The following is a 24,912-nucleotide window of genomic DNA, read 5'->3' as shown; positions in this document are numbered from 1 at the left end:
GGAATGAAGCAGGGCAAAGACTAATAGAGTTTTGCCAAGAAAACACACTGGTTATAGCAAACACCCGCTTCTAACAACACAAGAGAAGACTCTACACATGGACATCACCAGATGGTCAACACTGAAATCAGATTGATTATATTTTTTGCAGCCAAAGATGGAGAAGCTCTATACAGTCAACAAAAACAAGACCAGGAGCTGACTGTGGCTCAGATCATGAACTCCTTATTACCAAATTCAGACTCAAATTGAAGAAAGTAGGGAAAATCGTTAGACCATTCAGGTATGACCTAAATCAAATCCCTTATGATTATACAGTGGAAGTGAGAAATAGATTTAAGGGCCTAGATCTGATAGATAGAGTGCCTGATGAACTATGGAATGAGGTTTATGACACTGTACAGGAGAAAGGGATCAAGACCATCCCCATGGAAAAGAAATGCAAAAAAGCAAAATGGCTGTCTGGGGAGGGCTTACAAATAGCTGTGAAAAGGAGAGAGGCAAAAAGCAAAGGAGAAAAGGAAAGATACAAGCATCTGAATGCAGAGTTCCAAAGAATAGCAAGAAGAGATAAGAAAGCCTTCTTCAGCAATCAATGCAAAGAAATCAAGGGAAACAATAGAATGGGAAAGACTAGAGATCTCTTCAACAAAATTAGAGATACCAAGGGAACATTTCATGCAAAGATGGGCTCGATAAAGGACAGAAATGCTATGGTCCTAACAGAAGCAGAAGATATTAAGAAGAGGTGGCAAGAATACACAGAAGAACTACACAAAAAAGATCTTCACAACCCAGATAATCATGATGATGTGATCACTAATCTAGAAACAGACATCTTGGAATCTGAAGTCAAGTGGGCCTTAGAAAGCATCACTACGAACAAAGCTAGTGGAGGTGATGAAATTCCAGTTGAGCTGTTTCAAGTCCTGAGCGATGATGCTGTGAAAGTGCTGCACTCAATATGCCAGCAAATTTGGAAAACTCAGCAGTGGCCACAGGACTGGAAAAGGTCAGTTTTCATTCCAATCCCAAAGAAAGGCAATGCCAAAGAATGCTCAGACTACCACACAATTGAACTCATCTCACATGCTAGTAAAGTAATGCTCAAAATTCTCCAAGCCAGGCTTCAGCAATATGTGAACCGTGAACTTCCAGATGTTCAAGCTGGTTTTAGAAAAGGCAGAGGAACCAGAGATCAAATTGCCAACATCCAATGGATCATGGAAAAAGCAAGAGAGTTCCAGAAAAATATCTATTTCTGCTTTATTGACTATGCCAAAGCCTTTGTGGATCACAATAAACTGGAAAATTCTGAGAGATGGGAATACCAGACCACCTGACCTGCCTCTTGAGAAATCTGTATGCAGGTCAGGAAGCAACAGTTAGAACTGGACAAGGAACAATAGACTGGTTCCAAATAGGGAAAGGAGTACGTCAAAGCTGTATATTGTCACCCTGCTTATTTAACTTCTATGCAGAGTAAATCATGAGAAACGCTGGACTGGAAGAAGCACAAGCTGGAATCAAGATTGCCGGGAGAAATATCAATCACCTCAGATATGCAGATGACACCACCCTTATGGCAGAAAGTGAAGAGGAGCTAAAAAGCCTCTTGATGAAAGTGAAAAGGAGAGCGAAAAATTTGGCTTAAAGCTCAACATTCAGAAAACAAAGATCATGTCATCCGGTCCCATCGCTTCATAGGAAATAGACAGGGAAACAGTGAAAAGTGTCAGACTTTATTTTTGGGGCTCCAGAATCACTGCAGATGGTGATGGCAGCCATGAAATTAAAAGACGCTTACTTCTTGGAAGAAAAGTTATGACCAACCTAGATAGCATATTCAAAAGCAGAGATTACTTTGCTGACTAAGGTCCGTCTAGTCAAGGCTATGGTTTTTCCTGTGGTCATGTATGGATATGAGAGTTGGACTGTGAAGAAGGCTGAGCACCGAAGAATTGATGCTTTTGAACTGTGGGGTTGGAGAAGACTCTTGAGAGTCCCTTGGACTGCAAGGAGATCCAACCAGTCCATTCTGAAGGAGATCAACCCTGGGATTTCTTTGGAAGGAATGATGCTAAAGCTGAAACTCCAGTACTTTGGCCACCTCATGAGAAGAGTTGACTCATTGGAAAAGACTGTGATGCTGGCAGGGATTGGGGGCAGGAGGAGAAAGGGACGACAGAAGGTGAGATGGCTGGATGGCATCTCGGACTCGATGGATGTGAGTCTGAGTGAACTCCGGGAGATGGTGATGAACAGGGGGGCCTGGCGTGCTGCGATTCATGAGGTCGCAAAGAGTCGGACATGACTGAGCGACTGAACTGAACTGATGTGGGACTCTTCACCAATATGACAGACGTTATGTTTTTAATAGTGCTCTTTTTATGCATACCAAATGTGCAATACCTCTTAAGAAATGAAAAAAACATTTCTTTCTCCCAGCCCTTTTTTATGCCTAAATTGTTAAAGGCATGAATTCTATTTTTTTTTTTTGTAAACTAATTTATTTTAATTGGAGGCTAATTACCTTACAATATTGAAGTGGTTTTGCCATACATTGGCATATATAAGCCATGAGTGTGCATGGGTCCCCCATCCTGAAACCCCTTCCTCCTTCCCTCCCCATCCCATCCCTCAGGGTTGTCCCAGTGCACCGGCCCTGAGGGCCTGTCTCATGCATCGAACCTGGACTGGCAATCTATTTCACATATGGTAACATACATGTTTCAATGCTATTCTCTCAAATCATCCCACCCTTGTCTTCTCCCACAGAGTCCAAAAGTCTGTTCTATACATCTGTGTCTCTTTTGCTGTCTCACATATAGGGTCATCGTTACCATCTTTCTAAATTCCATATATATGAGTTAATATACTGTATTAGTGTTTTTCTTTCTGCCTTACTTCACTGTATAATAGGCCAGTTTCATCCGCCTCATTAGAACTGATTCAAATGCATTCTTTTTAATAGCTGAGTAATATTCCATTGTGTAAATGTGCCACGGCTTTCTTATCCATTTGTCTGTCTATGGACATCTAGGTTGCTTCCAGGTCCTAACAATTGTAAACAATGCTGCAGTGAATATTGGGGTACATGTGTCTCTTTCAATTCTGGTTTCCTTGGTGTATATGCCCAGCAGTGGGATTGCTGGGTCATATGGCAATTCTATTTCCAGTTTTTTAAGGAATCTCCACACTGTTCTCCATAGTGACTGTACTAGTTTGCATTCCCACCAACGGTGTAAGAGGGTTCCCTTTTCTTTGCACCCTCTCTAGCATTTATTATTTGTAGACTTTTTGATAGCAGCCATTCTGACTGGTGTGAGATGGTCCCTCATTGTGGTTTTGATTTACATTTCTTTGATAATGAGTGATGTTGAACACCTTTTCATGTGTTTGTTAGCCATCTGTATGCCTTTTTTGAAGAAATGTCTGTTTAGTTCTTTGGCTCAGTTTTTGATTGGTCATTTATTTTTCTGGAATTTAGCTGCATGAGCTGCTTGTATATTATTGAGATTAATTCTTTGTCCATTGCTTCATTTGCTATTATTTTCTCCCATTCTGAAGGCTGTCTTTTCACCTTGCTTATAATTTCCTTCATTGTGCAAAAGCTTTTAAGTTTAATTAGGTCCTATTTGTTTATTTTTGCTTTTATTTCCATTACTCTAGGAGGTGGGTCATAGAGGATCCTGCTGTGTTTTTTGTCAGAGAGTGTTTTGAAAGGCATGAATTAACTTGCAGTCATATAGAATGTACTTAGAGTTATAGGTCTTATATTCAAGCAGACTGAATTCAGATGCAGGTTCTGATATGGAAATTAGCTACATGAGCTTGGATAAATTCAGATTTCTCTCCATGCATCATATGTTAGATGAGAATTAGGACAGTAAACAAAGAAGTTATCATATATGCAAAATGCTTATGAGAATGTATAGTGAAAGTGAAAGTTGCCCAGTTGTGTCTGACTCTTTGTGACACATTTTATTATATACTCTATAAAATGATTAGCAACAAAAAGTATTATACCTTCGTTTATTGAAAATTCTCTTTGTATACCTATAAATTCATAATGTACCAAGTTCCCTATGTCTCTCAGTTACTGTCAGCTTCACTAACTTGTTCCAACAGGCAGATTTTCATAAATATTTATAGATGCATCTGGTATATATCTGTGAAACAAAAGGGATTTTTTTATCACTTAGTGCAGACAAATGTCTCTTTTCATCTGTCACACAACAAATATTTTAAATCATACTTATTTTGTAAGAGTCTCAAGTCCCTGGCTTCAAAATTCTTTTTGTTTATAAATTACTACATGAATTAGGGAATGTTTAAGTATTATAAAGTGCAGTTGAAAGTTTTCTCCTATCTATGCCCTTTCTCTAGTCCCTCCAGTGACCGGTAAATTATACCTTTTTGTTATTCCAAATAACAAAATTACTACAAACACTTTGGAAATCACTGTTTCATTCATATTTAGGCATACCCCATTTATTGCATTCACTTTAAACCATTTTGCAGATATTGCATTTTTTTACAAATTGAAAGTTTCTGGCATTTGCTCATTTCATGTTTCTGTATCACATTTGGGCTTCTCTGATAGCGCAGTTGGTAAAGAGTCTGCTTGCAATGCAGAAGACCCTGGTTTGAATCCTGTGTTGAGAAGTTCCACTAGAGAAGGAATAGGCTACCCACTTCGGTATTCTTGGGCTTTCCTTGTGTTTCAGCTGGTAAGGAATCTGCCTGCAATGAAGGAGACCTGGGTTTAATCCTTGGGTTGGGCAGTACCCCTGGAGAAGGGAAAGGCTACCCACTTCAGTATTCTGGCCTGGAGAATTCCATGGAATGTATAGTCCATGTGGTCATAAAGAGTCGGACACAACTGAGCAACTTTCACATCACATTTTGGAAATCCTCATAATATTTCTTTTTAAATTATTATTATTATTATATTGATATTTGTTATGATGATCTGTGATCAGTGATTTTGATATTACTATTATAATTGTTTTGGGACACCACAAACTATGCCAATATGAGACAATGGACTTAGTGGATAAATATGGTGTGTTTTCTGACGGCTCCACTGATTGGCATTCCTTTGTCTCTTTTCTCCTTGTCCATCCTGTTCCCTAAGACACAACAATGTGAATTACCCTAGCAGTAGTAGTGTCTAAATATGCATATGAACAAATGGCATCTCTCTCAATTTAAATCAAAAGCCAGAAATGATTACGCTTAGTGAGGAATACATGTGGAAAGCCAAAATAGGCTGAAAGCTAGGCCTCTTGTGCCAAACAGTTATCCAAGTTCTGAATGCGAGGGAAAAGGTTTTAAAGGAAATTAAAAGTGCTACTGTAGTGAATCACTAGTTGTAATACGTGAAACAACTTCAGTTTTGATATGGAGACAGTTTTCGCGGTCTGGGTAGAAGAGCAGACCGGCCACAATATTCCTGTAAGCCAAAACCTGATCCAGAGCAAGTTCCTAATTCTCTTCATTATGAGTGTATCCATGTGCATGCCCTACAATAGTTTACTTATTACAATATTTACAATATATTACTTAACAGTAAAATAGAAAGCCTTGAATTCTTATTCCATAAAAATTGACTCTCTTCTGTGGTTTCAAGCATAAAATTGAATAAGGTTTACCTTCACTGTGTGTAAAAAGAGTTACTGTATAGAACTGATAGAGGTTTGCTTCTGGGTTACTTTGAATATTTGTTTAAAAAATGACAATGGAAATAATAGCAAAACTCTGATATTTACTCCATTATAAAAAAGTTTCAGTTGTAAAATCTAAATATTTATATTAGCCATTATTCATGTAAGAATAGGACTCTCATCATTAACATTCCTGATGTTTAAAATGATGATGCCAATGCATGAATCCAGGGACAGGTTCTGTCTGTTTTTAACAGCAACCACTATTTGGAAATGCTAAAATAAATAATACATGACAGAATATGGTTTTTTTGAATCCTTAAAATATGCAATTTCCCTTTACAAAAGAGCACTTTTTATATACAAGTGAAAAGTGCTTTAAAAATTGCTACATAAGAATGTAGGTCCATTCCTAAAGAAAACAAAAATTAATAAAGATTGTTTGTCAAAAGGAGTATCTTTTGTACCCTCATATAGATTTCTGTGTTAAAGCTACTACCAATTGTTACAGAATTTTGACAGTGTTTTTAAACTTTAGGTTTGGTATGCTACATTTAAGGTAACATAGTCAAATTTGTTGAAATAGCAAACTAAAAGAATAACTAAGTTTCAGTATTTAGGAAAAAACTATGTGAAGCTAAACAGCTATCTTATTTTTTGAAAAACATGACAAATAATGAATACTTTAGAAACCCCATTAAAAAGTTGTAAAATTTCATATAAAACGTTGATATTCAAATTTCATAATAATTAAAAATATGATCTAATAGGGTGATAGTTAAAAGCTTGATGAAGTCAAAGAATGATTTTAATTTTTGTTTTATCAAACTTAATTATATAATTTATAGGCAGAATATGTAGAAAAACAAATCTGCTGCTGCTAAGTCACTTCAGTCTTGTCTGACTCTGCAACCCCATAGATGGCAGCCCACCAGGCTCCCCCATTCCTGGGATTCTCCAGGCAAGAACACTGGAGTGGGTTACCATTTCCTTCTCCAATGCATGAAAGTGAAAAGTGAAAGTGAAGTCGCTCAGTCGTGTCCAACTCCTAGCGACCCCATAGACTGCAGCCTACCAGGCTCCTCCGTCCATGGGATTTGCCAAGCAAGAGTACTGGACTCCAGTACTGAGCGACTTCACTTTCACTTTTCACTTTCATGCATTGGAGAAGGAAATGGCAACCCACTCCAGTGTTCTTGCCTGGAGAATCCCAGGGACTGGGGAGCCTGGTGGGTTGCAGTCCATGAGGTTGCTAGGAGTCAGACATGACTGAAGCGACTCAGCAGCTGCAGCAGCATACCTTATTGAGCCCTCTATTTCAGGAATATTTCAAATAAATGAAAAAAAAAACTGAAGATTACAAGGAATATGTAACAAAGCTGTGGCTTGACCAAAAACACATTACCACTGAAGTAAATTATTATTCAAAAAATGTAAAAACTGCCTAAACAACAAGTGAAATGGGTGATTTAAAATGAAAAGTTTATCCTCAAATATGTCAATTTTCTGTTCATTGAAACTGTCTGAAACAGTGGGATTCCCTATGATAGCACAGCTCTTCTGAATTAATTATTCAGTCACTTGTTCATTCATCCTCAGTCCATCAGTTAAGTGCCAAACACTGATGTTTAAAATAAGCAGCACACACAGCTTCTGCATATACAGAGATTACAACAGAGAATGAAAGTATGAGGGAGGATAGTAACATCTTTTTAGAAGAATTGAGAAGCCAATAGTGCCAAGATAGCAAAATGGTGAAGAACCCATGCTAAAGTTAGGCTGCTTGTGTTGAAATAGTTATTCATCCATTTACCAGCTGGGTGATCTTGAGTAGGCTACTTATTTATTTGGACTTAGTGTCTTCATCCATAAAAATAGAGGTTAAAATGGTATCTACTCACAAGGCTTTCATAAGCATTGTTATAATTTGTGAAGCACCTTACTGGTGCCTAACACATACTCAACCTAATGCAAGTATTTTGCTGCTCTAGGAAAGAAATAAACATATGATGTCTTGAAAATCAGGGTAAGTGTTCCAGTACAATACTTGGCAATTCAAAAATGATTTCAACCTAATGAATCTATTGTTTCTCATTGTTTTAAGTTTTAACAAAATACATGAACCCTTGAAATTAGTAGAGAGAGTTCATGCTGTCATTCAATAAATATTTCTTGAGCACTGATTATACGATGCAACAGTGCAGTGCACCAATGTGCAAAGTCACTTTAGACATGTCCAGCTCTTTGCAACCCTATGGAAAATAGCCTACCAGGTTCCTCTGTCCATGGGATTCTCCAGACAATAACACTAGAATGGGTTGCCATTTCCTTCAGGGGATCTTCCTGACCCCGGGGTTGAACCGTGCCTCTTAAGTCTCCTGCACTGGCAGGTGGGTTCTTTACCATTAGTGCCACCTGGGAAGCCAGTACATCAGAGATAGGAACTAAATTAGAAATAACCTCACTATGGAGGAAGTCACATTCTAATGGGGAAGACTAAATATATAGATCAAAGGAAGAGGACAGTTTATGAAATGAAGGGCTTTTTTTTTTTTAAGAGAAGATGGGTGGACAGAGCAAAATCATTTGTCATAATCCTTTCAGAATATCACTGAAATTAAATTATAGAAGAAAAAGAAAAAGAGAGAGAGATTCATAAAAGTTAAGATTTACAACACATTTGATTCAGGAATAGCCAGGCTATTCAGTTCAATTCAGTTCAGTCACTCAGTCATGTCCAACTCTTTGTGACCCCCTGGACTGCAGCACGCCAGGATTCCCTATCCATCACCAACTCTCAGAGCTTACTCAAATTCATGTCTATCGAGTCAGTGATGCCATCCAACCATCTCATCCTCTATCATCACCTTCTCCTCCTGTTTTCAATCTTTCCCAGCATCAGGGTCTTTTCTAGTGAGTCAGTTCTTTGCATCCGGTGGCCAAAGTACTGGAGCTTCAGCTTCAGCATCAGTCCTTCCAATGGATATTCAGGACTGATCTCCTTTAGGATGGACTGGTTGGATCTCCTTGCAGTCCAAGGGACTCTTAAGAGTCTTCTCCAACACCACAGTTCAAAAGCATCAACTCTTTGGTGATCAGCTTTCTTTATAGTCCAGCTCTCACATCCATACATGACCACTGGAAAAACCTTAGCTTTGACTAGACAGACCTTTGTTGGCAAAGTAATGTCTCTGCTTTTTAATATGCTATCTAGGTTGATCATAGCTTTTCTTCCAAGGAGCAAATTAAATTAACATATAAAATCAGTGATGTCCTAGCAATGCCAAAAGGTATATCCTTTTGGAGAGATATTTGGTCAATACTGTTTAAATGTGTAAATGTGTAGAAGCTCTTCTAAACATGAGCTCATATGTTGGGGGGAAAAATGAGAGAAAAAACTGCCTTGAACTTTAGTCTACATGGAAAAGAGAACATCTAGGTTTGCAATCCCTATATTAAATTAAAACATTAGCAAATTGAATAAAGTAACCTATGCTGAAAACTACTTTATATGGGGTAGGATAGATCCCAGAAAGACAAATACGATATAGTAGCATAAAATGTATTAAAGTAACTTGGAAGTTTAATAAATTAAAAAAGAACCATATAATTTTCTAAGCAAATGGAGAAAAATATAATAAAATTCAAGATGAACTTCCTGATAGAAGCCCTTAACAAACTAAAAATTTTTTAAAATACTTGTCTTATTAAAAAAATCTGCTATAGCCTTATAAGAAATACCATTATTTAAAACCTTTAAGCAATACCTTTTAAAATCATGACAAAACAACAATGCTTCCTATTACCACTTCTAGTAAACATTGTTCTGGAAGTCCTCATCAAAAAAAAATAAGTCTTGTGGCTTAATCAGTAAAAAACCTAGCTGCCAACTCAGGAAACAAGGATTTGATCCCTGAGTCTGGAAAATTTCCTGAAGAAGGAAATGGTAACCCTCTCCAGTATTCCTGTCTGGAGAATCCCAAGGACAGAGGAACCTGGTGGTCTACAGTCCATGGGGTTGCAAGAAAGGGACACAACTTAGCAACTAAACCACCATCACCATGATATAAATAAAAAGCTATAAGAAAGAATTAAAGAGAAAAACAATGTCATTCTTGACAGTTATTTTAACTATGAATGTTGACACATAGAAAATGAAAGATCATATAGAAATTGATTTAATACAAGGAGTTAGCAAAGCTGCTATTAAATATCAAGGTATAAAAATCAAATTTCCTCCATAACCTTGAAGAACAATTAGGGGATGAATATTTAGCAACAAAAGTCAAGTTGCCAAGGAAGGTCATAAATATTAATATAATGTGTAAAAACAAATTGTTTTGTGGAGAAAAATATAAAATATAGGGAAGGAATTAAGCTCTGAATAAGTTAATAAATCATCCTGCTTTATGAATGATAAGAATGCTAATTTTCTTCAATCTAATTTATAGATTAAAATAAAAATGTGAATCAGGCTTTTTTCCTAAAGTTAATTTTGAACATCATATGAAGAGTGAAGAAGCAAATAGAACTGAGGCACTTGGTTTCGAAGTGACTGGAAAACAACAAAGTTGAACATATGAGAGATGACCCTACAATACCAAAGTTAAAAGTCATGTTAGAGACTATTAGCCAGTTGTCTTAGAGCACCAGTTGTTGCTTTATTTTTTTCCTCTGTCACACAGTGAGAAAATCCTGGTCAAAATATTTGCAACTTACAAAAAAAAAAAAATTGCAGCTTATAAAGGCTTATTTTAGACAATATGATGTTTTTTTGAAAATGTGCCTGATAAGTCTACTACTGGAAATTTTGAGAAATGTTTAAAGACACTGGTAAACATTTGAAATTTAAGTGGTCCCATTTCCCAGAATGACTTTATAGGAAAAGTTATTTGTTATGTTTTTCCATTCCTTTATACCTCTCTCTTCTTTCCAAATATTTGCAAATTTGAAATTTGACCAGGACATTGGGGGGAAAAAAGACTTAGGGCAGATTTCTATAGTCAAGTAAAGCCAAGGATAAAGGCAACAGTCCAGATAAATCGTGACTGTAAAAAAGGGCAATTTTATTTAATTACCTAGAACATTGCTTAAGCTTTATGCTTTTGAATATGGAGGGAGTCCCTTCTCCAACTTTTTTATGCTCTTCAATATGGAGATAATCCCTTCTCTATCTTTTATATCCACTTAAAGAAGCAAATACAAAAATGAAATGTTGTTTTCTAAAAGTCTAATGGAAAAAGTACAATAAATCAAATAAACATCTAAATTTATTTTCTTAAAGTGAAATTTTGCTTGATGTATGTGAATATTAAAATATAATTTACATGAATTTGGTGTATTTTGTTTTCATAAGTTATTAAAAATATTGAAAATTATTCATATTGTAGGGCATTTAAATATATTTATTATTTTAATATTGTTTCATATATATTCTTACTTTAGGATTTGCTTCATAATCCAAAAGAGGTTTCATGGTTTTAGATATGACACCATTATGGGACTCCAAAGCAAAGTAGACAGTGGCATTAACTGAAGAATTTGATATTAAAATCTTTTAAGAAAGCACACACAAAATAATGGTTAATATATTATTGAAAAAGCATGAATTTTGAACTGACAGTTTTGATGCAATTATTTGGCATACCTAGCTAAACCAAAATTAATTTTGTGAAGACAGTGCCCATAAAATAAAGCTAAACTTTCTTTTCCAGATTTCAAAAGCAATCTGAATTTTTTTCAGCATTTTAGGGTTTTTTTTCCCCAAGATTTTTATATTTAAATATTAGAACATTTTTGGTAAACATCCATTATTGGTTTTATAATTAGTTTATTTCTAGTCTTGCATTTACAGATTTTTCTAATATATAAACAAGCCATTCCTTCTTGTATACATGCACTGAATTATTTGGAAAAATCCATTAGATATCATCTCTGTATTGATTTTCTGTATAGCACAATAAAATGTTGCTTTGGACAGATATTTTTATGGGCATCATAACGTTCCTCACCATTGTCATCACTTTGCCTATAAATCGACTCAGTTTAGAGATGAATATTAAAGATTTTTTAAAGGATTTTGTAAAGATATCATATTTTTAAAAACTTTGCATCTGTTTTCTGGGCCAAAGAAAAACAATAAGACCTGGGAGACATTTCCAATGCCATTTCCAAAAAGACATCACAGTCATTTTGATGGGCATACTAACTGATTTTTATTTGTCTATAAGTGAACAACCAAAGTTGGCTTATGTTAGACTAAAATCCATTAAATGTTCTTATGGGAAAATCTCATTTGCCTGTTTCTCCCCATATTATTATACTTTGGGATTTGTTTTAAAATTTATTTTCCAAGTCTTTGTTTTTCTTTCCCAGTGACTTTTACAATATAATTCATATAATATTTAGTTATGAAATATATACATGTAAACACATAAAATTATAATTGGTATTTACATAGAAACACCATCCTTCTCCTATATGGATGTAATCTGGCCTAAATCCCCATATATATTTACACACCCTAAATAATCCACATATCCTGACCCTATCCTTCCACAAGCATTTACATATCCACATAAATGGAGCTTTTGAATTGAGTAAATAATAAATTATGTTTTTCCTATGTTATTTTCTTTCCTCAATCTAAAATTCACATGAGCAAAAAAATGAAATTAGGACTATTGATCAGTGCATCACTGTAATCATATCACCAGAAAAATTGTATACAGACTAAATTTTCCAACAATGCCCCCTAAGCTATCGCTTCAGCCTTATTCTCCAAATGATGTTTACAAGCCAGTTGCTAGAGTAAATATGAGCAAATGGAAAAAATGCAATTAGGCCTAAAGAGATTTAGAGCAGAATAGTCCATTGTACTTATATGATTTATAATTCTATAATCAAAAAATAAGTTTTTTCTTGCAATTAGAATATCATTCATATGTCTACCATAAAAAATTCCTGAGAAAATCTAGACTAATTATCCTGAATTTCTTCTTCTTTACTGCCTCTTAATCTGTAATTATTTTGTCATTTATTATTTATTAAATCTTTATTATTGTTTATTTTTGTAACTAGAAATTATATGAAGGTATATTGGGTTGTCCAAAAAGTCCATTTGGGAACTTCTCTGGTGATCCAGTGGTTAAGAATCTGCCTGCCAAGGCAGGGGGGTACAAGCTTGATCCCTGGTCCAGGAAGATTTCACATGCCAGGGGGCAACGAAGCCCATGTGCCGCACCTACTGAGCTCATGCTCTAGAGCTCGTCAGCAGCAACTACTGAAGTGTGCACGACCTGGGACCTGGGCTCTGCAACAGGAGAAGCCACCACGGTGAGAAGCACACTACCACAACCAGAGCTATCCCCTGCTCGCCACAACTCAAGAAAGCCAGCAGGCAGCAACCAAAACCCATTGAAGCAAAAAAACAAAAGCAAAACAAACAAGCAAACAAAAAACCCAGTAAATTCATTCAGGGTTTTCCATAACATTGTACAGAAAATCCCTAACAGACATTTTGGCCAATCCAATAACATATCATTTATTCAAATTATATGTGTAGTAAAGAAATTATACCTGATCTAGGATGAATAAAAGGTAATAAACATCAAAGGATACTTTCTCAGCTGTATAAATATCATCAAATAAATGTATGTTCTGGTTTTTCTAAATACCTTTTAGAGTATCTTACAAGGTCTATTACTTTCATTTTCAAGTCATCATTTTTAGAATGTACTTATTCAAAGGTTTAAATTCTTTCTTTCACTTCATTGACTATCATAAGATATAAAGATGACATTAATTCAAAGTCTGATGGAATAATTTTTTGCTCATTGAATATTTGGCCACTTTTTAAAAAGTGAAAGTTGGAAAAAATTAATAGATAATAATGAAATGCTTACCTCAACTTCTTGTCCTGGATCTGGATCTCTTGCAAGAATCATATATATAAAAGCAGATGTAGGAACATTTTCAGGAACAGAAACAGAAACATCTATAAAATTATATAAACCATGAGCAGTAATTTAAATTCAAACATTCTTTCACCGTGTTTTGTTTCATAATGGTTCCATAAATTGTCATGCTGTAAGAATTTCTCCCTATGGTAGTTTTCTTAATGATATTTATTTCAGAGAAAAAAGATCACAAATAATTTTTCAACTAACATTCATTATAAGAAAACCAACATAAAAATACCAGTTTCATATTTCTACATTTACATTTTGAGCTAGTGTGTGGAATAGGATATAATTGCTCAGTGTCTGGCACAAAGTCAGTGACCATTAAGATATGCTTTCAACTCTGATTGCTTTGTTTGATAATTGGTCTTTTATCTCTTTTCACAATAATGTACAAGAAATAGAGCAAAAGCTGTGGAGTCAGGAAAAAATAGTGTTAAATTTCTAATCCATCAATATTCTTATCTATATAATAGGATAAGATATATTAGCAACCTTAAAGTAGTTCTGAGGATTAAATATTATACATAATGCATCTCACAAGTGATCAATAAGTTACTTTCCTTTCTTCAACCACTGCTTCTTTTCTTTCTTTCTTATCTTATCTTTCTTCTTATTTTATCTTACCAATTGTGATTCTGTCTCACCTCAAAACCAAATTACACAAACACACACACATTAAGGAATTATATGATTCTACAAATGATACTCTTTTAAAATTATTTCTGCTTTCTGTTCACTTGAATATTGAATACAGTCTATAAACTAGACTAGGAAGTCCTGAAAAGGCCTCATGTAATTTGACTATTTCTAAGAATGTAATGGAACAATTGTTATATGAACAGGTCTTGCTTATTTTGAACTCATTGTTTCAAACTCAACATAAAAATGGATTCCCTAATTTAGTGGTTTGCTCTAGTTAATTAAGGCCATTGGATACCTTATCTTAAGAAATCTCACAGAGAGCTGCAGATTTACACTATTTTAGATAGAAGGTAGAATGTTATTTTCTGCTACTTCTCCGTCACAAGGTCCATGAACCCACATGATGGAAGAGAAAAGAACCTGATCTTGGTCCTGCCGAAGCAGTTTATGCTGGTTCAGCCAAGTCTGTGGGAGAAATTGGGTCAGAATGACCTCCTTGTGATCCATGTGTATCTTTTTAAAGCTTTCCATGATTTCGGGGAGACCAGAAGAGTAAATTATGAAGAACATCAGTTTGATTGTCTCAACGTGATCCAAAAGATAAAGTTTTTATAAACACCAGGCCTATATGGTGATTCATTGCCAAGGCCTACTAGGAGGTTTTTCTTTCTTAGGTCTGGCATCTATGAATAAGTCCCTTTAACACAAATTCTTATTTTAGATAGATTTATAACATACCAGAATAATTGTTTCCTAGTTAACTGGATAGTTTCTCCTAATAGAAACAGCTAGAGAAAAAAAAAGGAGTCAGAACAGAAAAGACAGAAAGAGGAGAGAGGGTTTGACTATGATAGATAAGTAAGCAAGTAAGATTAAAGATACATGAAGGAAAAGAATGGAGAGTAACCAGCAGAACAGATATAATTAAGGAGTTGAATTGACAAAACCAAATTCAAACCAAGCCAACTTGGATTTTCTGAGGTCCTACTATCTACAAAGTCTCAGGTATTAATGCATTTAAATGTTTAAAAGTTTTATTTTCAGGAGGTCTTTATGAAAAACATAAACACAAATAATGATAAGGTCAAAAAACAGTATGTGAAGTTGTGATTTGTTTGGTGCTATTGAAAACATAATTCATTTTCTTATGCATGACAGTATACTGATTTTAATTAACATATTATGAATGTTTTTTAATGGGTGGAATTTTTAAGATGAAATACACTTGACAAAATTTTAACTTATACCAAACTTTTCAGGAACGTCTATTTTACTCATACTGAAGGGTTCCTTCATATATTACTTTAAATATCTATTCTACTGCAATTTATATAATTGAAAACCCATTTTAAGCAAGTACTCTTTTGGGAGCAAGAATATCAGTTGAGATAGCTACAAACTATTAGAAGTATGATGGTGATGATACAAGAAGTTGAAATTTATAACCATGGCTAGAGTTTTAACTTGAGAAACATTTTAAAAATTAGCAATAGGTAATATTTTTTAAAACATTTATGAAATAAAGAATAGTTTTTGTAACTATACAAAAATAGAGATAAATAAGATCATATATATATAATTATATTTACAATTATTGGCTAATATCATATAGCATTGTATTCAACATAATTAAGAAAACTTTTTAAAGTTTATTTCATCTCATGCTTTTTTTTGTAAAAATTTTTAATTGCTAGGTAACATTTCATCAAATGGATATACTATCTTTTAACCAATTTTCTGTTGTTTGACATTTTGTTTCTTTCAAATGTTGCCATTTTTTAGTCACTAAGTCATGTCCAACTCTTTTGCAACCCCTGAACTATAGCCCACCATGTTCCTCTGTCTATGGGATTTACCAGGCAATAGTAGAGTGGTTTGGACTTCCCTGGTGGCTCAGACGATAAAAGCGTCTGTCTATCAATGCGGAAGACCTGGGTTCAATCCCTGGGTCTGGAAGATTCCCTGGAGAAGAAAATGGCAACCCACTCCAGTACTCTTGCCTAGAAAATCCCATGGACAGAGGAGCCTGGTACAGGCTCCTCTGTCCATGGGGTTGCAAAGAGTCAGATACAACTGAACGATTTCACTTAATAACATGCTAATCACTTAACAGAGTGGTTTGCCATTCCCTTCTCCAAGGGATATTCCCAACTCAGGGACCAAACCCACATCCCCTGCATTGTAGGCTGATTCTCTACTGCTGAGCCACCAGAGAAACCCCTCTTAAACACATGCTTTCATTTTATCTTACATGTTCCCACATCTTTGTATTTGGGACATTATGTTTTGTGTGGCTTAGAGAGAATCTGAAACACTTTATACATGTTTGAGGATTAAAAAATAAATATTAAAACATTATGTTACTATAAGTTTTGCCCATAAACCTTGAATACATGTCTAATTCTGTAAAAATAAACCAAGAAACAAAAATAATGAAATGAAGATAATAATTTTAATACTCTTTATAAGCAGTTACTAAGCAATACTTTGGCCACCTCATGCGAAGAGTTGACTCATTGGAAAAGACCCTGATGCTGGGAGGGTTTGGGGGCAGGAGGAGAAGGGGATGACAGAGAATGAGATGGCTGGATGGCATCACCGACTCAATGGACATGAGTTTGAGTGAACTCCAGGAGTTGGTAATGGACAGGGAGGCCTGATATGCTGCGATTCATGGGGTTGCAAAGAGTCGGACATGACTGAGCGACTGAACTGAACTGAAACAGTATTTTAGATTGCTATTCAAAATTTTGCTTTATGAAGTGTTAATTTCTTCTTATTGAAGTATGGTTTGATGTGTAGTATTATATGTTACAGGTATGTAATATAGTGATTCATAGTCTTCCCAGGTGGCTCAGTGGTAAAGAATCCACCTGCCAGTGCAGGAGACAGGAGATGTGGGTTTGATACCTGGGTCAGGAAGATCACGTGAAGTAGGAAATGGAAACCCACACTCCAGTATTCTTGCCTGGAAAATTCCATGGACAGAGAATTATGGTGGGCTACAGTCCATGGAGGCACAAAGAGTTGGACACAACTGAGGTACCGAACATGCACGCATGCACTTCATTTACAGTTATTATAAAATATTTGCTATATTCTCCATGTTGTATAATGTATTCTTATAGCTTCTTTTATACCCACTAATTTGTTCCCCTAAATCCCTTCCCTTTATATTGTCTCCCCTCTAACTGCACTCTTCCCACTGGTAGACACTAGTTTGTTCTCTAGATCTGTGAGTCTGCTTTTTTTTTGTTATATTCATTAGTTTGCTGTATTTTTTCCAGTTCCACATTAAGTCATATTATACAATGTTTGTCTTTTTTGGTGTGACTTATTTCACCTAACACAATGCCCTGCAAGTCTATCCATATTACTGCAAATGTAAAAATCCATTTTTTTAATGTCTGAATAGTATTGCATTGTGTTAATTTGTTTATACCTTAGTCAGCACTGCCTTTCCCCCCAATTATCTTAAGCCTTGGTCAATTTCGAAGATGGAAGTTGTATTTTATAATTTAGATTTTCACATATCTTAATATTGTGAAGCTGCCTGTTAACTCATATGTTATGATAAACTTAAAATAAGTTTGTAACTATTCCTATGTCCAGTCTGCCACATAAAGAAACAATTATTTGAATGTTATTTTAAATCACACCAATTCTAATTTTTTTCTTTTTTCTCTTTCATTTCATCAATGTTATCAATAAAATAGACTTGTAGTATACCTGCTCCTGTTGAAAAACTTGGGTCACAGACAATAGGATCATCTACATCCTCCACAAAAACTGAAAACACATAAGTACTGGTATTATTTGCATTATCTATGGCCTCAATTTCCAAAGAGTAGGTTTTAGGATTATCTGGGTTGTCAAGATTAAAAGGCTGAAGAAGAGTAATTATGCCTGCGACTAATGAAAAGAAATAAAGAAAAATTACCAAACTCAAATAATTAAGCACATGTCAATTTATTCATATTGATAGTACTTTAATTCATTTAATAGTGTATGCTGCTGCTAAGTCATTTCGGTCGTGTCTGACTCTGTGTGACCCCATAGACGGCTGCCCACCAGGCTCCCCTGTCCCTGGGATTCTCCAGGCAAGAATACTGGAGTGGGTTGCCATTTCCTTCTCCAATGCATGAAAGTGAAAAGTGAAAGGGAAGTCGCTCAGTCGTGTCTGACTCTTCCCGATTCCATGGACCTCAGCCGACCAGGCTCCTCTGTCCATGGGATTTACTTTTAGTGAATAAGAAAAGTGATGTTTAACAGTTCTATATTCAATGAAAATATTTGTTTAAGAATGCTCACTTGCTTTATACTTACCCTTAAAATATAATTTAATATTAAAAATGATTTTATCATATTGTTATCCAAATCTCTAAATTGTGATTTATGGATTTACCAAGCATAGGTAGCATATGTACTTTAAAATACTAGATTATAATATTTTATTTTAGTTATAATAATAAAAATTTAACAGTATTTTTGAGCCTGAAAAAACTATGTTAAAATCCTAATCATGTATTGTTTTTGCCATCTCACTTAACTTATTCCTGTTTTTAAAATTTTTATGAAGAGTATAATTGACTTCTAATTTTTTATTAGTTTCAGGCATACAGAAAAGTAAATCAGTTATACATATATCCATCTTTTTAAGATTTTTCCCATATAGGCCAGTACAGAGTATTGAGTAGTATTCCCTGTTCTGTAGTAGGTCCTTGTTAGTTATCTATTTTATATATAATAGTGTTTAAATGTCAATCCCAGTCTCCCAATTTATCCCTTTTCCCTTTACCCCTTGATAACAATAACTTTTTTGGGCTCCAAAATCACTGCAGATGGTGATCGCAGCCGTGAAATTAAAAGACGCTTACTCCTTGGAAGGAAAGTTATGACCAACCTAGATAGCATATTCAAAAGCAGAGACGTTACTTTGCCGACTAGGTCCGTCTAGTCAAGGCTATGGTTTTTCCAGTGGTCATGTATGGATGTGAGAGTTGGACTATGAAGAAGGCTGAACGCCAAAGAATTGATGCTTTTGAACTGCGGTGTTGGAGAAGACTCTTGAGAGTCCCTTGGACTGCAAGGAGATCCAACCAGTCCATTCTAAAGGAGATCAACCCTGAGATTTCTTTGGAAGGAATGATGCTAAAGCTGAAGCTCCAGTACTTTGGCCACCTCATGCGAAGAGTTGACTCATTGGAGAAGACTGTGATGCCGGGAGGGACTGGACAGAGGATGACGAGGAGAAGGGACGACAGAGGATGAGATGGCTGGATGGCATCACTGACTCGATGGACGCAAGTCTGAGCGAACTCCGGGAGTTGGTGATGGACAGAGAGGCCTGGCATGCCTCGATTCATGGGGTCGCAAAGAGTCGGATACGACTGAGCCACTGAACTGAACTGAAATGAACAATAACTTTGTTTCTACATCTGCTGTGTGTTCCAGTCTACCCTTAATCTCCTCTACTTTATATCCATCTTCACTCCTGATTTCTGTTCTTGTGAACCTCAAGCTCCCTGAATCAGACAGAGAGAACAGTCTTACACAGTCTGCTTAAGAAACTCTCAGAGTGCTGTTGCTGGTGGTGTTTTTTTTTTCCCTCTGGTTGAATGCTGGACAGTTAAATCGAATACTGTGACAAGCCATAAGAAAGCAGTATCTTGGAGTGGTAATTCTGTCCACATATATTGGAATATATCCATAATCAAGTATTCAAAATATAATTGTTAAGGAAAAGTTCTGATTTTCTCAAGAAAAATTAAGGAATTAGATATGACTTATCTGTCCTATAGTCTATAGAGATTTCACAGAAATATTGTATTAATTGCTTCTGTAAGCCAATAGCCAGTTATAAAAATACGTTATTATGACAGTTATTATTTCACAAGGTCATTTTTACAAGTAGGAAAATAGCAACTGTGAAATACCACACATTTTTCGTGTTTCCTTTTCCATATTTAATCTAATTTTGAAAGAGTAGTTTTACTAGGCCAATTTCTAAAGGAAATGCAGAGATTAGATAGTGAATGCTTAAGTAAAGCTAAAAGTATGTATTTAAAACTTAAAAAAAGAGTCCAAAACAAACTTTTCCTGCTGTGTTCTAAAGGAATAAGTGATGCTGTTGTCTTCATCTCGATCTGTTGCTTTTACTCTTGCTATAATTTCTCCAACAAGGTTTTTTTTCCAGTCACATTAATAGAATTCAGAAGAAATGGTCTACAAATATGGTGATCAAAAGATGTTGCAAATGCAAAGCTATATGCACATACCTGCCTAGTTCTGATAACTTGCAAAGAATCTTTTGGATTTGTAGTATTACTATGTTTATCATGTCAAGAATTTGAGTTCCAAAGGTAATCAAATGTTAAGAAAATCCTTTTCTGGCAGTAAGTTGTGTAATCTTTGCATAAGCAATAATTTTTAATCATTTAGTCTCTGGAATCATGACAGATAGCAAAGATAATCATGACATCAAAGAAATAAAGCTGAAAGACAGAGTGAAATAGTGCACCTCTGTATTCCAAATATCAAATGTATGGAACAGTTGGCAACTGAACATAAGAGATTAAATATTTTCATTTTCATCTTGTTATCTGGTATGTTGAATTCCAAAGTCATAACTTATTAAAGCAAGTTATCAGGACATTTATTTTAAATTTATTGTTCATCTATTTAAAGTATATTTCAAATCCCTGATCAGTTTCTAGAACATTTCTGAAACTTAAATTTCTTTCTTATTAAAACTTCCATTCAAGCATCAGACATTTATCAGTAACCTACAGTATATTATTCCAGTTTATACACATAATAAGCTGGTTTCTGCTTATTAGATCTCATTGCTAGTGGTGAACATGTATATAAATAACTACAGAACTGTGTAATAGATACTATAACTTTGCTGCATATTTTAAAGGAAAGGAAAGACTAAATCTGGGGTCAGAAGAGAAGTTCAGTGGGATTAAAGGAAAAGGGAGGTCAGTGGGTGAACCCATTCCTCTGAGCAGCTTTCTTGACCACCACAATCTAATGTGGTTTCTCCTTTACAATGTGCTTTCTCCTTTTACCATAGTATAATATAATTCGCAATATCTACATGCTGTACCACTTTAAATCATTTTCTTTTCTGTTTCATTAATTGTGACTTAATACACTATGTCTCTTAAGAAATGAAAACAATATTTTGTGGCCATACAAATATTTTCATAATTTTGATATTGCTTATAATATCTAGCATTGAAATCTACTAAGCAAGTAAAATAAATTTATGCTTATAAAAAGCATGCAGGTGACAAAAATTATTTTAAAAATTGATAACACCTCTAGCCCAAATGTAGGTAGGCAGGTAGGGTAACTATACCTAGAAATAAGAGAAAAGCTAAGAAATAAAAGCTCCATATTAGCTTTTATTATTCAGATAATATAAAAATGAATTTGAGGACTGAGGCAATGTAACTCTTCTTAGTCATCTGTAGAGATATAACTTAGGGGTAGAAGTAAAATAATTTAAATATTACAATGTTTCTTTTCCTCTTCATCAATCTAAGAAGTATTTAATTTTGCTTAGATTGTAGTAATATATTTGGTTACAACACTTTGATGTAAAGAAAAACATCTAACAGTCATTCATAATCTGAAAATGTTTTTGAAAGCTACAATTATACCTCAGAGTATGGAAGTTAAGTAGCTTAACTTAAACATTTAAAACTAGATTTTAAGGTATACTTTTCCTATAATTTAAAATTAATATATAACAACAAGACAACATTACAAAACTTTTACAGAAGAAAACTGAAAGACACAAAAGTGCTTTCACCATATTATAATATTGTTCATGTCTATATTTATTTTCCAATATTTTATAAAATGTATTTTACTTTATATTGCTACATATATCAAATTTGTATATAGTAATATATTTTACTATAATCTAGTAATATATTTTACTATAATCTAGTAATATATTTTAATATATATAAATATAACTCTATATTTTTATATTTTAATATATTAGTAATATATTTTAATATAACCCTATAATATATTTCTATGTAGTTACATAATCTTTATTATTATTATTTATAATATATGTGAAAAGTTTAGTTAGGTATTCTCTTATGGTTACACTTTAAAATAAATATGCTTACTCAAATTGAGGTTTCTCATCATTTATGTTTCTAATTATTATAATCAATGTCTCTTGACAGAACAGACCTGTTGAATATTTTGCTCTCAGTTTGAGCTGGAAAACCTGGAAAAGAGTTTAAAAAAGGTTATACTATTTAGTAATACATATATATCTTTATAGTATGTCTCCTGTTAGGTTTTTGTTGTAGTATTCTCCAGTTAGATATAGACTTATTTTTCTCCTAGGTGATTAAAAGAAATACACGTGCTTTGTCAGTTAATTAAATTAATTGTATATTTCAAAATAGCTTCATTTCATATGCCATTAAGCCTCACTCAAATGTGTAGCTTAGATGTATGCCTAGATATAGACGAAATTGAACAAAAAAGATAATGAATAAATCACGGAGTCAGTTATTAACTAAAAGTACAATGCACTTAAAATATTCACAGAGCAAGTTGTTTAATTCTAACTCCTGGAAACAGAACTATGAGTTACTCTTTGGGATCAAGAACAGGAGATAACTTCTAAGAATGCATCAGATCTCAAATATTTTCCTCATTATCCTGTCACACATCTTACCCTTTAGACATTATTTGTTCAGACATACAGTAAGTGTTCTTTTGAAAAGAAAAAAACACTCCTGAGGCAATAAGGTATCTATTATACTTATCTTAAGCAAACATTCAATTAGCCCTTACATGTACAAGAGCCTGTGCTGAGTTTGGAGTTGTCAATGATTGTTCTTAAATCTCTTGGATAGGTACTAACATATAAAATGTCATAAAATTAATTGGTTAGTTACATAGTAGAAAGATGAGGTAGGTCTTAAAGGACTTACTAGAGGTTTGGTTGACTATGTGAGTCAAGGCAAGCAAGGGAAGTGAGGTAGGGAATGAGCACAAGTATGGAGCTCAACTGCTTAATATGTATGTAGCTCGTATGTACAATCTTCATTTTTCTCACCTAATTTTAACCTCATATTGTAGTCCTAACACTAAAATCACTTAACAGATAGGTATCATCGGCTTCTCCATCCTACTGTGACATTTAACATTTCCAAATTTAAATGGAAATCATTGGCTTTCTTCTACCCTTTGTATTCTTTGGGCGAGAAGGTTGCGATGATCTTGTTATTAATACCTCCTTCTCCTAAATATGGGCTTCCCTGGTGGCTCAGACTGTAAAGTGTCTGCCTGCAATGTGGGAGACCTGGGTTCGATTCCTGGGTTGGGAAGATCCCCTGGAGAAGGAAATGGCAATCCACTCCAGCACTCTTGCCTGGAAAATCCCATGGAGGGAGGAGCCTGATAAGCTACAGTCCATGGGGTCCCAAAGAGTTGGACACGACTGAGCGACTTCACTTTCACTTTCTCCTAAATATCTATTCAGCAGCAAATTAACTATTTTTTTCTATAAATTCTTGCATTTGCTTTCTATTACTATTTTCTCAACCACATTATTTAAATAATATACATTATTAAATGAAAATGTTTTACCAATGCCAATAATAATAATTTATCCCTTATTTCTCAAATTTCACACTCCATTTCTGTGTGCACAGGGTATCACACAGCCATCTAGCTCTTTCCTTTCCAATCAGTTGTTCCTACTAATACATCATTCTCTACTCCCCAACAATGCTTTCCTTATTTTTCTCATGGAAATATAAGATTTTTTCCCTTCTTTCCTACCATATTAGTGCAGATTCATCTATAAAGTTAATACTTCATCTTTCCTTGGGCTACCTGTGTGTTTTGCCATTCTAAGTGGGACAGGATATGAATGTTCAATAAGAAACTTGTTTCAATAAGAAACTTGACTTTTAATTTTTTTTTCCATCAGTGATGTTCAGAATAAATGTTAGTGTATTGATTTAACTTTACCTAAATAGAAAGTTATTTAAAGTCTTTCGTATGAAACTTCTTTAGCTAGATCTCAAAAAAATTAAGACATGACCTCTATGCTTTGAAATCTGCAAAGACTGGATCTTGATATTTGGTTAGCTGCATAATCCTTATTAGTGGATCACATACTATTACTCTTCCTTTAAAATAATAGTGTGTTTAATTTTTCAGGCAGAGTTCAGAGTTACAAATAATCTTGTCACTCTGCAGAATAATAAATATATTAATTACATGGTATCCAGAATCAAAGTCCAAGGGATCATTGCCTCTCACACTAACAATGCCAATTATAGAATCCACTCCAAAAGAATTTGCTCCTTGCTTTGGTCCAGATAACTTTGTCTCAATGGAGTACTAGAAAAACAAAATAATACATTAATCACACTGAAATGAAAAGGTATTTGGAAGATCACTAAGATACAACAATGGTGCAAATATATAGTAATAGAAAGTTCTTTTTTTCACATTAATTTCTCTCTGTATTAAAACCATTGGAATATACTGATGAAGAATACAAGAAAACTAAGTGGTGTTTAGTTCATTAACCCAACCAAAAAATTTATTTTTATAGAGCTACATAACACTATACATATTTC

This window comes from Oryx dammah, unplaced genomic scaffold, assembly GCF_014754425.2.
Source record: "Oryx dammah isolate SB20612 unplaced genomic scaffold, SCBI_Odam_1.1 HiC_scaffold_18, whole genome shotgun sequence".
Taxonomy (NCBI): domain Eukaryota; kingdom Metazoa; phylum Chordata; class Mammalia; order Artiodactyla; family Bovidae; genus Oryx; species Oryx dammah.
Note: the sequence above shows the minus strand (reverse complement) of the source record.